This window comes from Gadus chalcogrammus, chromosome 19, assembly GCF_026213295.1.
Source record: "Gadus chalcogrammus isolate NIFS_2021 chromosome 19, NIFS_Gcha_1.0, whole genome shotgun sequence".
Taxonomy (NCBI): domain Eukaryota; kingdom Metazoa; phylum Chordata; class Actinopteri; order Gadiformes; family Gadidae; genus Gadus; species Gadus chalcogrammus.
In genome coordinates, this window is record NC_079430.1 from 4,411,891 (window position 1) to 4,426,890 (window position 15,000).

Consider the following 15,000-nt stretch of genomic DNA (forward strand, 5'->3'; position numbering starts at 1 on the left):
TGGTTTCTAACATGTCGGCCCCTGTTCTCCGATTTATATCTGTTCTAATGTTTCAACGTAATGAAGGCGTCTTTTCTAGTGGTCTCGGTCCATGTTGTTCATTTCTTTCTCATATTTTTAATGTTCATGGTCAAACTGTTTGCCATTGTTGATATTTTGGGATATTTTTCTATTGGAGGCCTTTAGGTTTGAAAGCAGGGTGAAAGGTCAGGTATATTATTAGCATTTCTACCGTGTACCCTCACTGTTACATTCAATTTTTTTTTAAGAAGCTGGTTTACAAGTGATTTGCCTTGCAGATTAGTGTTCTGTATTTTTATAAACTACCTTACTTCCATTTGTAGTTTTTTCTATTACAGTGTGTAGTTTGGTTGGCTTTAATACTTCATGATTAGGTTTTGATCTATTCAGGTAGACTTTGGTTTTACTGTGGTCTAACCGGGGTGTTCCTGGGGTGATTGTTTCTCTATCGCTCTCCCCTATCTCCGTCTCTCCCCCCCCCTCTCTGTCTCTGTCTCTGTCTCTGTCTCTGTCTCTGTCTCTCTCTCGCTCTCTCTCTCTCTCTCTCTCTCTCTCTCTCTCTCTCTCTCTCTCTCTCTCTCTCTCCCCTTATCCGAGTTATTTACGATGAAACTTCTTTAACTTCCTTTAGTTAGAGTTTAGTTCTGTTTTTTCTAAGCTTTGTAAGCAATTTTGTAAAAATAAATGAAAGCTTTGTAAGCAATAAAAATAATGAAGAGACATGGGTGTGATCCGTGGGATGTTGGACAGACTGTTGAATTACCTCCACTGCTCGGCTTACCTGTGAGATTCAGCCCAGGTGTGTGAGGTTCTGACCAGAAAATTACAGAATAAAATGATACACAATGTATTTCAAAATGTCTATCAACCCGAATGCATGTATAGACTCATAAACTATAATTTATTTGCGGCTGTGTCATTTGTTCGATTTATTGACATTTGAAGGACACCCTCCCAGAGCAACAAGGTCAGAACACCCACACACACACACGGACATACACGGACACAAACTGGACCTCCTGGGGAGACGGTGACCTCTGACCTTGGTTCTAAATGTCATCTCTTTGATGTGCAGCATCACATGTGGGAATCAGAGAGAGAAAGAGAGAGTGTGTGTGTTTGTGTGTGTGTGTGTATGTGTGTGTGTGTGTGTGAGTGTGTGCGAGTGTGTTTTCTCACACATTCTTGACATACCAAATGGAATCTCACACAGAGCAACATACATGCCCCCCCCCACCCCCCCCCCCCTTTCACACACACACACACACACCCGCGCGCACACCCGCGCACACACACACACACACACACACACACACACACACACACACACACACACACACACACACACACACACACACACACATACACACACACACACACACACACACACACACACACACACACAGACGCACATAGTGTATCGTTATTCGTATGACATATGTCTGTGTGTGTGTGGGTGTGTGTGTGTGTTTCAGGGAGTTAAATGTGACTTTGTTGAATCTAACAAGAGGTCCTTTTACCTCTGTAGGGCTACTCCCATTTCCTCCCTCTCTCTCTCTCTCTCTCTCTCTCTCTCTCTCTCTCTCTCTCTCTCCCCTCTCTCTCTCTCTCCTCTCTCTCTCTCTCTCTCTCTCTCTCTCTCTCTCTCTCTCTCTCTCTCTCTCTCCTCTCTCTCTCTCTCTCTCTCTCTCTCTCTATCTCTCTCTCTCTATCTCTCTCTGTCTCTACCTCTCTGTGTCCCAATAGTGTAACCACGGTAACCACTGTAATGGCTCTCAGTGTGTGTTTACATGGAACCACTCGGATCCTAACCACACATGCAGGCACAGACCCACGCACCCACACACACACACACACACACACACACACACACACACACACACACACACACGTGCACACACACACACACACACACACACACACACACACACACACACACACACACACACACACACACACACACACACACACACACACACACACACACACACACACACACACACACACATTTTTCTCGGATTGGGGATGTGAGTGCATCAGAGTGTATGTGTGTATATTGGAACTCTGTGTTTGGGGGTTTGATTGGTGTGGGTTTGGTTTCTGTTTGATGTGTTTAGTGGTATGTTTTGTGTGAGTTTGGTGTGGGTTTGGTGTGTTGAATGTGTTTTGGTGATGTGTTTGGTGTGTGTTTGGTGTGTTTAGTGGTGTGTTTTGTGTGCTTTTGGTGGTGTTTCTGGTGTGTTTGGTGGTTGCACACACACTCTAACACACTCTAACACACTCTAACACACTCACAAACGCACACACACACACACACACACACACACACACACACACACACACACACACACACACACACACACACACACACACACACACACACACACACACACACACACACAATCATAAGTTAACTTAAACTCAATTGAATTGAATTTTCCACCACTTTCCAAAGTGTGGGGGGTTGTTGGAGTGTGTGTGTGTGTACATCATGAGTCTGTGTGGATTTGTTTGTGTGCGTTCGTGTGTTAGCCTGTGTGTGTGTGTGTGTGTGTGTGTGTGTGTGTGTGTGTGTGTGTGTGTGTGTGTGTGTGTGTGTGTGTGTGTGTGTGTGTGTGTATGTGTGTGTGTGTGTGTGTGTGTGTGTGTGTGTGTGTGTGTGTGTGTGCAGAGGAATGGGGCAGAAAGGAAAGGGTGAGAAAGGTAGAGAGGAAGGAAAGGGAGGACTGAGAGAGATTGAAAAAAGAAAGAAAATCAGGAATAGAAAAATGTAGACAGACAGACAGATTGTCAGCAGAAATAAATGGAGGGTGGGAGGGCTGATGTTGAGGGCAGACGGCGGTAGATGAGAGGGGAGAGAGGAGACGCTGTGGTAGAGAGGTAGAGGGGTGGAGAAAAGGGGTTGGGGTTGGAGGTGGTGTAATTGTTTCCTGATGCTAACCTGAGCTAACTGCTTCCTGATGCTAACCTCAGCTTAGCTCTCGAAATAAAAGCTCTTTCTGTGGACGCTAAGGCCCTTTCCATGCTAACACACTAAACGGAATTCCTCCACAATAGCTTGCCCCCCCCATGCCATGCTACATTACAAGCTAACCTACTGTGGTGGTGCTAATAGTGGGCTATTGATGCTAAATGTAACGGTACAAGCTTACCGAATGTGCTAACTTACTGTGTTGGTGCTATTAGTATTATACAATACAATACGATACAACTTTGTTTGTCAGTTTGGGATGAAATTATTATGCATACATATGCATACATATAAGACGTATAGCATCAATAGACATACATGTAGACATACATGTGAGACATAAAGCATCGATAGACAACATGATAAATGAAACATCACCACACATGACAGTATCAAGCATGCAGAAGACAAAGAATACATGTACTACAAAGAGGTTACATAAATATGTGCAAAATTTCATCACTTGGAGTTAACTTAATATAATGTTATAATATAATATTGCTAGCTGTAGCAACACAAGCTTAGAATGATAATAATGCTATTAGGCTCTTCACACTGTGAAATTGTGCGATGTTAAAACTTTTCTACTGTAAGTATTGTATTTTCGGGAGTTGTAAGGATTTTTTTCAAGCACTTTGTGTTTAGTGTTGGACAACACCCAGGAGTTCAGCATCACTAAGGACAATCATGCACCTCTTAATGAAGGCAGAAATAGATGGGATAGAGAGAGAGAGAGAGAGAGAGAGAGAGAGAGAGAGAGAGAGAGAGGAGAGAGAGAGAGAGAGAGAGAGAGAGAGAGAGAGTGAGAGAGAGAGAGAGAGAGTGAGAGTGAGAGTGAGAGTGAAAGAGAGAGAGAGAGAGAGAGAGAGAGAGAGAGAGAGAGAGAGAGGAGAGAGAGAGAGAGAGAGAGAGAGAGAGAGAGAGAGAGAGAGAGAGAGATTGCTTGTAAAGTAGTTTGCACCAAATGCTGCGTGTTTGCACTGTGCCTTTGAACTATATATACTTGTAGCGGATCTGAAACTACAGGCTGACAGTATTCTGATTCCTGTCAGAGACAACCATTCCCACGCTGAAATGGATCATCTGTCTTCACATTGAAATACACGATGAAGAGGGAATGAGAAGATGTGAACAGAGTGATCCGAATATCTCCTGCCCTCGATCCTTATCAGTCATCAATAATCAATAGAATTCAGGTGTCCTTTTGGTTGAGGTTGGGAAAGACAGAGGACAGCAGGTGGACAGCAGAAAGGGGTTAGACAGTTCAAAGAGACAGACAGGAGGCTAAGGAACAGGTAGAGATGGTTCAGCAAAGAGATGGTTCGATAAAGGATTTGGTTAAGTGCTGACATTATCTATGTTGAGATGTAAATCAGCCATGGTTTTTGTTCCAACTGACCTCTATACCTGCGTGGACGTGTTAAAAAATGGAGCAGCAGCAGCAGAGCCCACAGCCATACCGATGTAATTGTTTAATAATTGTTTTTAACACATCACCGCAAATCCTTAGGTTGAAGATGTACTGTGACGTTAAATGTGACGTTTATATATTTATTTATAATATTTATTAACGGCGCCCGGCCGGTAGGTTATCGACACGTCATTTGATTCACGTCATCTGAGGTGGTTAAGTAAGGACGGTCTTCTGAACGTCGATTACTCAAATGGATTACTCAATCATTATTTAAGGATTCGAGAAGTAAGCCAAATATTTAGTAGGTAGTTAGCAGTAAGCAAGTAGGCGGTTTCGAACACACCCCCAGTCTATCCCAAACAGGTGTAAAGCAGCTCCTGCAACAGTTTCTTTTTTTTCCCCAACCCAGACAAGCACATGCCCTCCAATAGTGCCGAAATAACTTATCCACAAGTTTCAATTAAGTGTTTTCTCGCCACTGCAAATACTCACTGACTCAGATTAAATTCTGCATGAGGTTAGTAGCTGTGTTAGAGGCAGTGTGAAATTCTGAACTCAGAGTGCAGGCAACATTTCAAGAAGTTGTGAGGATGAGGGTGGAGAGCGGGTTTTTAAATGTGAATTGTAACATTTTTACCCACCGGTTGCAATTAACTGTCGGGAAAAAGAGGGAAATGAGTGTTCGATTGGTCAGTCTCGTTTTACATACATACATACATACATACATACATACATACATACATACATACATACATACATACATACATACATACATACATACATACATACATACATACATACATACATACATACATACATACATACATACATACATACATACATACATACATACATACATACATACAAAAAAATTACCGAGCCAGGGCAGTTTGTAGTACTTAGAACAGGGGTGCCCAACCTTTCTTGACCCAAGATCTACTTTTCAAGTAGCCAACCTCCCGAATGAGGACAACCATGTTGTCCTCATTCCGTCTGCGCACGGCACCTTCTCGTATATGTCCCGCGCAAATACTTTTTTTTTTTTTTTAATTTTTTTCTTCACCCCTCGCGGTCGACTTGGGATCTGTCGGCGGTCTACTGGTAGACCGCGATCGACTGGTTGGGCACTCCTGACTTAGACAGTACAGAGACAGGTCATTAAGGAGCAGGTAGGGGTTAGACAGTACAGAGACAGGTCGTTAAGGAGCAGGTAGGGGTTAGACAGTACAGAGACAGGTCATTAAGTAGTAGGAAGGGGTTAGACAGTACAGAGACAGGTCATTAAGTAGTAGGAAGGGGTTAGACAGTACAGAGACAGGTCATTAAGGAGCAGGTAGGGGTTAGACAGTACAGAGACAGGTCATTAAGTAGTAGGAAGGGGTTAGACAGTACAGAGACAGGTCATTAAGGAGCAGGTAGGGGTTAGACAGTACAGAGACAGGTCATTAAGGAGCAGATAAGAGTTAGACTCGAACATCACAACCACCAGACCATCACAACCCAAAAGTTGTACTGTGACAATTATCCGACATTATGACGAATGCTTTCATAGGAAGTGCATACATTCTCACAACTGAGCCACACAGCTTTTTAAGCCCTCACCATTCAGTGTTGGTGCCTTGCTTTACCTTCTCATCTGCACATTGAATAGACATCTTGACCTCTGACCTCTCTGGAAAGCTGTATGCAGTATTCAGCCTGAGTCAAAGACAACAGATACACCAACCACATTAACCCCAATAAAGCCTTTCAAACGAATAACCAAAACAAGAAGAGACAGCACAATTACCTGAGAATATCTACCACAAAAGAAGAAGTCAATGAATATCTTCCTGTTCTCCCTCCTGAGCGGTGCTAGCAATATCAAACATATACTACTGTACACATCTCTACTAATTCAGTACTAGTTTTTTTCCACTACAGTACAAACCAGGCATGAGACAAGTGTTATCTTGAGTCCGGTGAGGATGTGGTGGAATAAGTATATATTAGTGGTATAGTATTAGTACTACGTAGAAGGTTGATCGGTGAGAACACAATATGTCTTTGAATCTATCCCTTCCCCCTCCCTTCCTGCCTCTCGTTTTCTTAACAAGTTGCTGAATGTGTTTCCAATTACGCACCGAGGGAGACACGAACAACTCCGAACTGTGTCTAGGCGCTTGCGCGCGTGAGTACCGTAGTGTGTGTTTTTGTGTGTGCGTGTGTGTGTGTTTGTGTGTGTCCGCGTGTGACGTCACCCTCAGACAAAGGTCCTCTCGTGTAGGAGCGGCGGTGTGTGAGCAGAGGGAGGCACGGCGCGGGACGGACACAGAGAGTCTGTATGCAGGAGAAAAACCAGGAGGAGAAGAATAAGAGAGAATTTGTAGGAACGTTAAAATGAGAAGATTCCACGTGTCTGTTTTGGATTCGGATAACAACCAGCTGTCTCTCTAGACCGGCCGAGGAATCCACATTTGGGAGGAATTTTACGCACAGCGCGTCAAAGTGTTGGGCTGAACTCCGCACCGCCCGAGCTGAAAAGGACCCCGTAAGTATGTCCAGTCTGCGCCTCTAAAACCTCTCAGGCGGGCTTAAGATCCGTTTTCTACTGTAGTTCAACAAGTTGGCTAACGGATCTTCGCCAAGGTGACCTTTTACGCAATCAAAGTGCCGAATGTGCCACGTAGACGCAGCTGGGACGCGTCCGGGGCAGACGGGGCTCTGATGGAGTCAGCAGATGCCTGCTGCGCCCCAGGGGGGAGAGACTCCGGCGCGGAGGGGATGCGGGGTGATGAGCCGCGCGTCCCGGTCAGAGGGTAGGATCGGGCGGCTGGGTGTCAGAACAAGGGAACGTTTAAGAGAACGAGAGGTCGTGAGTGGAGACGCGGTGGTGGGGCAGGCAGAGGAAACATGACATCTGTCTTGATTTTCCTCGGGGATATGGTGCTGGGCAGCGGAGTTCAAAATATAACTAACTATATCTAACATGTATAACATCAGCTCTGATACGGTATAAACTATTTTTAAACTATTATATCGAGAACATCACATCTGATAATATATTAAATATAAATAATAACATGTGGAACTTCAAATCTGATACACGTAAATATAACATCTGATCCAAACTGTATCATCTATTCTATAACTAATATATAAACAATTGACCTTTTGTTAACTATGATCTATATACAATATCTAGCATCTGTAATATAAGATCGGCCGTTATCTTCGTATTTATTACATCACTGATCCATACATAATCTATCGGAACAAATGTGAAATTAGTTAATTAAATAAATTGTTAAGGTACTGGTACTCTTGTATTGTCGTGTGTGTGTGTGTGTGTGTGTGTGTGTGTGTGTGTGTGTGTGTGTGTGTGCGTGTGTGTGTGCGTGCGTGCGTGCGTGCGTGCGTGCGTGCGTGCGTGCGTGTGTGTGTGTGCTCATGCAGGAAGCTGGTTTTAAAGACAGAACAAGACAACATTGACTGGAAAGACAAGCATGGGTCCACCTTTTCAGATCGAGAGAGAGAAAGAAAGAGAATTTCAGAGAGACCGGACATCAGCACCACACACACACACACGCACACACACAGTGTGTGTGTGTGTGTGTGTGTGTGTGTGTAGTATGTGAGTGTGTAGTATATGAGTGTTGAATCCTTTAGACCTGTGGAGTCAGAATGTCTCCTCTTTGTTTAGCTTTGAATCACCTTGGTAGTTATCATGTTCCAATTCAAAACTTACAGTTAATACATGTACACACTAAGTAGATGTACACACTAAATAAATGTACACACTAAGTACAGGTACACACTAAGTACATGAAAACACTAAGAACCTGTGCATACAAAGTACATGTTCACACTTAGATCCTGTACACATCAAGTACGTCTACCTAAAAAGTACATGTACACACTAAGAATCTGTACACACCAAGTACGTCTACCTAATAAGTACATGTACACACTAAGAATCTGTACACACTAAGTAATTGTACAGAGTAAGTACATTTACACATTAAGTACATCTAAACAGTAAGAACATGTAAACCCTTAGTACACATGCACAAACTTAGTACATGTACAAACTAAGTACATCTACACAGTAAGTAAACATACACGCTTGCCACATGTACACAGAAGGTACACAAACTCAATACACTTGTAAGTAAACTTCCGACATTAATGTTGTTTCCTCGGTCAGAACACGATGATCTAGTCTAGTGTATAAATACCATGGATTGACAAAATATTTTTTTATATTATTTATCATTAATTATTACGATTATTATTCATGAATTATATATATATATTATTAATCCTGAATTATTAAATCACAACTTTCCTTCTTCCAAGTGATGCTGAGTTGGAACACTTATAGAGACTTCTCGGGTCAGAGGTCAACGGGAAACAGACCTTGGGAGGAGACGGAGGGAGGTTTGAGCTTGGAGAACAGGGTGGATAGGGACACTTAGACCTTGGTAGGTCTGTGCTGTATACTAGGGTCGACCAGATGTGTAGAGGCTTGTCCAGATGGGGAGATGCTAGTCCAGATGGGTTGAGGCCAGTCAATCAGGGTTCAGTCTAGTCCAGATGTGTAGAGGCTAGTCCAGATGTGTTCAGGCTAGGCCAGATATGTTCAAGCTAGTCCAGATGTGTTCAGGCTAGTCCAGATGTGTAGAGGCTATTACCGATGTGTAGAGGTTAGGTCAGATGATTTCAGGCTAGTCAAGATGTGTATAGGCTATTCAATATGGGTAGAGGCTAGTCCAGATGTGTATATGCTAGTCCAGATGTGTTCAGGCTAGTCCAGCTGTGCATATGCTATTTAGATTGGTAGAGGCTAGTCCAGATGTGTACAGGCTAGTCTAGATGTTTTTTGGCCAGTCCAGATGTGTTCAGGCTAGTCTAGATGGGTCCAGGATAGTCCAGAGGAATTTAAGATAGTCCAGATTGGCAGATGCTTGTCCAGATGTGTATAGGCTAGTCCAGCTGTGTATATGCTAGTCCAGATGGATAGAGGCTAGTCCAGATGGGTCCAGGATATTCCAGATGGGTAGAGGCTAGTCCGGATTGGTAGAGGCTAGTACAGATGTGTTCAGGCTAGTCCAGATGTGTAGAGGCTAGTCCAGATTTGTTCAGGCAAGTCCAGATGTGTATATGCTAGTCCAGATGTGTTCAGGCTAGTCCAGATTGGTAGAGGGTAGTCTCGATGATTTCAGGCTAGTCCAGATGTGAACAGGCTAGTCCAGATGTGTTAGGGATGTGTTGTGCCTTCGTCTCAGTGATGTCATCGTGGCTGATGAGATGAAGGGCTGATGAATGATGTAATGTGTAGAATGGGATCCCAGGAGAGTGACACACCCTCGGAGTGAGCGAGAGAGTGTAAAAGAGAGGAAGACAATCGTCCTGGGTTTCTCTGATGAGGGAGAAGTGGTTTGAGGAGGATGTACTGACTGTGTCTCCATATGCTTGGTGTTTGGTTGATTATTAATACAAAGGGTTATTGTCATAAAAAACGAAATGTATGTCAACAACACATTTCTATATTTTCTATTATTTGTTCATCTATTCATTGGCCCATATCTAAATCCTGCATAATAAATAACACCATAATGTATATTAATGTATTTATTTATTCATATTAAAGTAGTTGAAAATGGGCTTCACTAGTATCGCTGATTGGGATTTTGTATATAATCCGAATCCATTGTTTTGTGATTGTTTGTGTGCGTTGGTGTGTCTGGGTGTCACTCAGTCTTATATTGCTCATGTAATTTCTTATTAATAACAGGTCATGAAGGTGCAGGTAGAGGTTAGACAGCACAGAAATAGGTAATTAAGGAGCAGGTAGGGGTTAGACAGTACAGACAGGTCATTACGGAGCAGGTAGGGGTTAGACAGTATAGAGACGGGTCATTAAGGAGCCAGCAGGTGATAGTGTATCCTGACTAAATCTTAGTACATTCATACTCTGCCAGGTTATTTTCTGGTTCCAGATCATCCCCAGTAATGTTGGCAACATGAGACTTGTTTTGCTGCACAAAGGAAAGCTTCAGTCTATAGTTGTGAGCCCGTGACCAAGATTAACACTCTGCTCTCAGTCCAGCACAACTGGCTTGTAATGCTATTGTTTAGCAGTGACGTGTATAAGTCTAGTGTTGCTTATCTGTGTCGTGTAGTAGTGGTAGTGTTTTGGTAGCATTTTTGTGTAGTGTTTCTCTATATAGTAGTGTTGTTAGTGTTGTGAGGTAGTATTGTGTAGTGGTATTGTGGAGCAGTTTTGTGTAATACCGTTGTTTAATGTTGCGTATTTGAATAGCACACACACACAAACTCACAAACACACACACACACACACACACACACACACACACACACACACACACACACACACACACACACACACACACACACACACACACACACACACACACACACACACACACGCGTGCATACACATAGACTCACACTGAAAAACACCCACAATATGTAATGTGGTATTGAAGGTACTTTGGATTCTAGTGGTGATGGTAGAGTAGGTTAGTGTAGTTGGTTTGTGTATTAGTGTTGTTTGGTGATGTTGTATGGTACTGTTGTGTAGAAGTGTTGTGTAGTGATGTTGTGTAGTAGTGTTGGGTAGAGTAGTGTTGGGATATTATATGGGGTTGAGTGGTGTTGTGTGTAATCGTTTTGTTTAGTGTTGTCTGTAGTAGTGTGTGTAGTGAAGATCTATAGTGATGTTGTGTAGAATAGTGTGTAGTAGTGGTCTTGTATAGTAGGGCTGTAAGGAGTATTGTCGTGTAGACATGTAGTGGTTTTGTTCATTAGTGTTTTGTAGTGTTATTGTGTTATTAAGTGTAGTGTTGTGTAGTTGTTTAACTTGTAAGTAGCGTTGTGTATAGCTGTGTTGTGCAGCAGTGTTGTTTCGTTGTGTGGTGTAGTAGCTTTTAGTACTGTTTTTTTGTAGTGTTTTGTAGAAGTATTGTGTAATATTTTTGTGTAGTCCTATTTTGTAGTGTTGCGTGGCTGTTGGGTAGTGTTATATTGTAGTGTTGTGTAGTACCATTGTGTAGTTTTGTGTAGTGTTGTTCAGTAGTGTTGTGTAGTAGCAGTAGTAGTAGTAGTAGTAGTGTGGTGTAGAGTCATGTTGTGTAGGGCAGTGTGGTTTATTAGGATTGTGTAGTGTTGTGTAGTAGTGTTGTGGGGTATATTTGTAAAGTGTTGTAGTGTTGTGTATGGATGTTGTGTAGAGTAGTGTTGTGATACTAAAGCGACAGGTCATTAAGGAGCAGATAGGGGTTACACAGTACAGAGAGAGATAATTAAGGAGCGGGTAGGAGTTAAATAGTACAGGTAATTACGGAGCAGGTAGGGGTTAGACAGTACAGAGACAGGTCATTGAGGAGCAGGTAGGGGTAAGATAGTACAGAGACAGGTCATTGACATTTTACATTAACATTCAGGGCATTTAGCAGACACTTTTATCCAAAGCAATTTGTCATAAGAAGTGAAACAATATATCGCTGTCGGTACAGTAAATATGTTCATAGAACCAAATGCAAGTCCTAAAAATCGCTATAGGCTAACCAATTCCCCATATGCAAAGGGAAAATGAAATCCTCAATTCAATTTAAAAAAGTTATAACAATAAAATTAGAATAACATTTTGTCACATGTCACATTCTTTATTCAATTAGAAAAACTATAGCGCCCCTGTGATTGCAATGCACTGCGCCACGTTCCGTCTGTTGCAAAATTCAAATTACATTTCAATCCGCAAAAAAGCTTTGCAAAAGATTTTGCAAAGCGTATCTCAAAAGATTGTGCAAAGGATTATGCAAAGCTTATCTGCGTATCGCGTCTGGGTGTGACCTACGTCACTTCCTCATAATTTCCTTTTATGTTTGTATTTGTCAACCATGATCGTCCCCATTGAGGACAATCTCCGGTGGAGGAGATTGTCGCTACGCGCCGAAGTTTGGCGGATGACGTGGAGTACAACCGTGTTGAAGACCCCGATGCAGTTCATAGAGTGCGTGCTCTGGGAGATAGGATTGACAACAGGATAGACGACTCTGTAATCCGTAATCCTACGGCGTAACTGAGGAGACAACTCGAGGGGGGCAATTCGCCACCCTATTGATCTTATATGATGACTACCTACCATGTAAATAGTGTTGTCAATAAACCTCATAAGCTTTTCAAATCTTATCTGGTGTTTTATTGGTCCTTATTGTGGAAAGTAAACAAGGTACAGGTAAATAAGGTTCAAAGTGATTCCGGAAATCATTTTGTTAGAGGACCAATCACAGCCCTTGCCGTCTCCGTCCGTCTCCGTTGCGTCGACGGGTAGTTAAAAATAATGTCTGCTCACGTAAGCTACGGAGAGGGTCTCCGCTTCTACGTCTTCTTTAATAAGTCCATGGTCTACGTTCAGCACTTTACAGAGGAGTATAAATCGGCCTTTACTGGTTGGGCTGACGAGGAATTGACGTAGTTCCCGCCCAGATGTGATTCGCCGAATTACATTATTAAATTGCATAATGAATTGTCAAAGGCATAATGTAATGAATTATGGAATTGCAAATTGCAAATTGCATTTCCATTTGAATTTTGCTACATTTATAGCCTGGCAAGCCAGACCCATATCAGAAAGATATTGGGTCTGGTCTCGTACGGTGGCAGTGTGGGCGGGATAAACGGTTGTCTTTCAAGTTCCCTCTGCACGCAATAGGATAGCGCTACAACCAATCAGAGCAACGAAGAAGGTGACGTAGTCAGAGCGAAATTTCCATGAGGAAGTGTTGCGAATGGTTGAAGAGTCGCGGCCAAAGCCGAGTCGAAAGACAGCTGTTCGCCAGCAGCAGCAGCCATTATTGTTTACCTCTAACACGGAACCGTCAGAGCTCTGTCCTCATTCGGCTCGATTCCGCCCCTCACAATCTGATTGGCCTTTCACGTTTTCTGTTTCCAGCAGCGAAAAAGGACGACAGAAGGCTAGGCCTCCCTGGCTGCAAATTAAATTTGCTACCGCTAGGGGCGTCTAGATTTCTAGGCTACTACATTTATGCTTCCATACAAAACAGGGAAGAGTTTTGACTTGGCTGATCGACCTTGGCTGGCTCTTAGCGATGGCGGTACCAGACGTCCAGCTGAGGTAGTTGAGCGGAGGGATGGAGATGGGGTGTGTGGTTTGACCAAAGCTTGGAGGTAGGCAGGGGCAGTTCCATCGACCGCCTTGCATGCCAGTACCATCATCTTAAATCTGATACGAGCTACTACAGGGAGCCAGTGCAGGTACATTAAGGAGCAGGTAAGGTTTAACCAGTACAGAGGCGGGTCATTAAGGGGCAGGCAGGGGTTCAACATACAGGTCATTAAGGAATAGGTAGGGTTAGACAGTACAGAGACAGGTCATTGAGGAGACAATAGGGGCACAACATCATCGGGTTGTCAGGAGTATTGTTGTGTAGACATTTGCAGTAATGTTGTGTTGTAGTGATGTGTACTAGTGATGTGTTGTAGTGTATGTGTGCATGTTTTTTATTGTTTTTTGTAGTATTGTGTAATAGTGTTGCGTAATAGTTTTGTTCAGAGTAGTGTTGGTTGTGTAGTTTAGAGTATTGTCGTGTAGTAGTCTTATGTATTAGTGTTGTGTAGTTGTTTTGTATAGTACCATTGAGTTTTGTTGTGTTCTAGTTTTGGAAGGGTAGGATTGTGTACTAGTGTTGTGTAGTAGTAGTCATAGTAGTAGTAGTAGTACTGTGGTGTATAGTCATGTTGTGTAGGGTAGTGTTGTGTAGTTGGATTCTGTTGGGATGCTGTGTAGTTGTGTTGTGTAGTACTGTTGTGTGGAATATTGTGTTGTAGTTTTCTGTATTGATGTTGTGTAGTATTGCATCGTAAAGAAGTGTTGTTTGGTAGTCTTGTGTAGTGTTGTTCTGTTGTGTTTTGTGTAGTAGTGTTCTGTTTTGATGATTTAAAGTGATGTTGTGTAGAGTAGTATTGTGTAGACTTGTGTAGTGATGTTGTGTATAAGTGATGTGTAGAGTTGTGTTATATAGTGTTGTGTAGTGGTTTTATTTAATAGCATTGTATTGGGTCATAGAACTGTTCAGTAGTGTTGTGCAGAGTAGTGGTGGGTATTAGAATGGGGTATTAGTGTTGTACGTGATGTTGTAGTCTCTGTTGAGTGAGTTTGTAGATAATGGACACCACTGTAGAGGAATATGAGAGTTGACATTAGACTAGCAACATGTAGCGCACCCGTAGAAGGACTAGACCAATGTGTAGCCATACTATATACTAACATATACTAGATACTAATCTATACTAAACACTATAGTATATGCTTAAATATACTATATACTAATCTATACTATACACTTAACTATGTAGCAACATATTCTAGATCAGGGGTTCTCAAAGTTTTGACAGCTGAGGGCCAATTTAGGAACCCAAAATTTGACTGCCGCCAAAGGAAAAAAAATTAGGCGGGAAACGCCGTCGGCTTCCCAGTGGTGAAAAGAAACATTGCACCATGGACCTCTGGGAGTGAGGTCTAAATCACGAAACTGAGGTTCATCCTTTCAAAGTAATGTACAGTCGG

The 15,000-nt window shown here is 42.6% G+C and overlaps 1 protein-coding gene across 3 annotated transcripts in view; it reads left to right on the forward strand.

Moving 5' to 3' along the window:
• The first annotated feature begins 6,557 nt into the window (after positions 1 to 6,557).
• Positions 6,558 to 15,000, forward strand: part of lpar1 (lysophosphatidic acid receptor 1) — an 18,491-nt gene continuing 10,048 nt past the window's right edge. Inside the window, exon 1 of one of the 3 annotated variants that reach the window (XM_056578580.1) lies at positions 6,558 to 6,940. The gene's annotated coding sequence lies outside the window, so the exon portion shown is untranslated. The remainder of the gene's footprint in view (positions 6,941 to 15,000) is intronic. The other 2 variants (XM_056578579.1, XM_056578581.1) reach the window with 2 other exon arrangements.